General features: G+C 35.2%; 1 protein-coding gene and 1 long non-coding RNA gene across 3 annotated transcripts in view; one reads left to right on the forward strand and one right to left on the reverse strand.

Moving 5' to 3' along the window:
* The window catches only part of Nmnat1 (nicotinamide nucleotide adenylyltransferase 1), a 27,935-nt gene that overhangs the window by 12,086 nt on the left and 12,708 nt on the right, over positions 1-3,141 (reverse strand). The gene's annotated exons all lie outside the window — the stretch shown is intronic.
* LOC107155520 lies at positions 1,140-2,338 on the forward strand. The gene is made up of 3 exons (XR_001505197.2): positions 1,140-1,280; positions 1,381-1,495; positions 2,227-2,338. It is a non-coding gene; the product is annotated as an uncharacterized LOC107155520 (long non-coding RNA).

Consider the following 3,141-nt stretch of genomic DNA (forward strand, 5'->3'; position numbering starts at 1 on the left):
TTTTTTTTTTTTTTTTTTTTGAGAGAGAGAGAATTTTTTAATATTTATTTTTCAGTTTTTCGGCGGACACAACATCTTTGTTTGTTTGTGGTGCTGAGGATCGAACCTGGGCTACACGCATGCCAGGCGAGCGCGATACCGCTTGAGCCACATCCCCAGCCCTGCTGGGAATTGTTCTTGATCATCCTTGCATTGCTCCAGGTGCTCCAGGGCCAGGGTCACAATGATTCACTTCTGTTTGGCCCACACAGCCTACTACTTGCACTGCTGGCTGCCCAGATCGCATCAGCTCAGACTGTAAGTGTCCCTCCCTACCCACTGTAACAGAGTAGAGTTCATTTCTTCTGAGGCAATCTTGAAGTTTAACTAAAACTTACTTTTAATTTTTAAATCATTGATCTTTTCAAGTTTTAAAAACATTGAGGTGTGAACATTAAAACATTTTTTTAAGAGAGACAGAGAATTTTTTAATATTTATTTTTCAGTTTTCGGTGGACACAACATCTTTATTTTTTTTATTTTATGTGGTGCTGAGGATCGAACCCAGCACCCTGCGCATGCCAGGTGAGCGCGTTACCGCTTGAGCTACATCCCCAGCCCAACATTAAAACGTTTTATAAACATTAAGCCAGTTTTTAAAACATCAACTCTTTCAAAGAAAACAGTGCTGGTCTTGGTTGCGCAGCCTGTAATCCCAGTTCCTCTGGAGGCTGAGGCAGGAGGATCACAAGTTCCTAGCCTTAGCAATTTAGCCCCTAAGTAATTTAGTGAGATCCTATCTCAAAATAAAAGGGCTTGGGATGTGGTTCAGTGTTAAAGTGCCCCAGGTTTAATCCCCAGTCCAAAAAAAAAAAAAAAAAAATGGAAACCCTAAAGTTTTACTTCTAAAAAGAGAAGGAAAAAGGAAGATAAATAAAGTGGAAATGGGCTCGAGGGAGATTTGCTTGTGTTCTAATGTGGAGTATGTTTGTATGCTAAGGAATGTCTAGTGGCAGTGGTCTTATGTAGGGGTAGGGAAGAGACAGTTTAGGAGTAAAGGAGAAAAGCGAAGAGGTTGGCCTGAGGCAGCACAATTTATCCAGGGGTTCCAGGGGGGAAGCATTAATGCAGACACATTTGTAGATTTGATGGTGTGAATATGTGGAAGTTCTTTTCTCATTATTTCATTTTCTGTTTTTTTGTTTTTTAATTTTTTTTCTTAAGGGAAAGATCTTGGTCTGGCATTTGAAGTACCACCACATATGAAAAACCAAGCCCTCTTTCCTGCTTGTGTTTTGAAGGTAATTATTTAGGAAAATTTTGGTATAATTATAATCTGCTTGATATTCATTATTTTGTATTAGGTTAATTTTTAAAATTTTGTCCTTTATTCAATGCTAGAATGCTGAACTAAAATTTAACTTTGGTGAAGAAGAATTTAAGTTTCCACCAAAAGATGGTTTTGTTGCTCTTTCCAAGGCACCGGATAGTTACGTTGTCAAATCACAGCACACAGGTATTGCATCTGCGTGGGTAAGATTTTCTAGATTGGGGCATTAGTGAAAACTCCAGTAAGTAGGGTTTCTCATAGTGAGTCCCATATCCCTTTCTTTCTGTTTACTCTTTCTTTTCTATTTACTCTGTAAAATTCAATTTTAAAACCTAATTCATAAACTCTAGTTTCAGTTTAGGCATTTAGGGCATCTCAGTTATGGTGGTAAATGACAGCTAACATGTGTGGGTTGTGCCATGGTAGAATGTTAAGTGCTTTACATGGGCTATTTGATCTTCACAACAATTCTATAATGTAAAAGTTGTTCCATTTTATGGACAAAGAGCCTGAGGAATAGGGACTTCAAGTAACTTGCCCAAGGTGCCAGGGCAAATAAGTAGTAGAACTAAATTCAAATCCAAGCAATCTGGCTTCAAAGCTTATGCTTTTACCCATTGTATTGTAATATGTTTTATTTATTTAAATTAAGAACATTCCCTAGCTAGTTTATCACAAAACAAATAAGTCATTTCACAGACAAATCAATTACCATCATTGCAAGTAGGTTTAATTTAAAGAAGCCTTATTTCATTTTAGGAATTTTAGCCTTATCGTATCTTGTTTTACTTTCACCTATACTTTTTGATAATTATTATTAAAAATTTTGATGCTGGAATGCTCATCCTCATATTTTACAAATAATGGTATTTTTAGGCATGATTTAAAAGTGTTCTAATACTTTTTATTCTCCTAAGGTAATGCGCAGGTGACACAAACAAAGTTTCTCCCCAATGCTCCAAAAGCTCTCATCGTTGAACCCTCTCGTGAATTAGCTGAACAAACTTTGAATAATGTCAAGCAGTTTAAGAAATATGTTGATAATCCTAAATTAAGGTAAGTTTTCCTTTTATACTCAACTGCCTGTTATCTTTAGATTTGAAGTGTTTTGGAAGAAGAGTAAAGTAGAATAAAAAGAGGTATATATACATAGTATACGTGTGAGTATATAAGTATACTTTGACATACAATAACAATGTTTGCATATAAAACTTCATACATTTGGTAAGTAATGGGTTTGATTTTTCGTGGTTAATCAAACAATGTTAGAGTGAAAATTAACTTTTTTAAAGGGAGCATTTCATTTACTGTTAGATTAATTTTATCCCTTCATCTGCATGGAAAGTTACTGCTATGTTTCTAGCATGTTTTTGAACTTCTTTCCCATGGTGGTGACTCATTTCTGTTGGGCATTCAGACACAGAGCTCTTTCTGCCATTGGAAGAAGGCCATAAGCTAAGTGATCTCGTGGAATTTCTCGCTCAGTAGCAATCCCTTTACTCCTAAGAAAGGCATAGCATATAAGTAGATTACTCTCTTATGTTAATTTAACACTTGCTTTTTGTTAATCTTAAGAAAGGCATAGCATATAAGTAGACTACTCTGTATGTTAATTTGACACTTGCTTTTTGTTAATTTTTCTTTTAATTAATTTTTCTTGAAACAATCCATACCATAAAATTCACCATTTAAAAGTGTACAATTTAAGAGTTTTTAGTACTTTCACAGGATTGTACAACCATCACCACTATCTGAAGTCCAGAAACTGAATTTTTTGACATCACAGGGTTCTGACTTTTTAATAGTGGATTTTTTTTTTTTTTTTTTTTTTT

The sequence above is a fragment of the Marmota marmota genome, unplaced genomic scaffold, assembly GCF_001458135.2.
Source record: "Marmota marmota marmota unplaced genomic scaffold, marMar, whole genome shotgun sequence".
Lineage (NCBI taxonomy): Eukaryota > Metazoa > Chordata > Mammalia > Rodentia > Sciuridae > Marmota > Marmota marmota.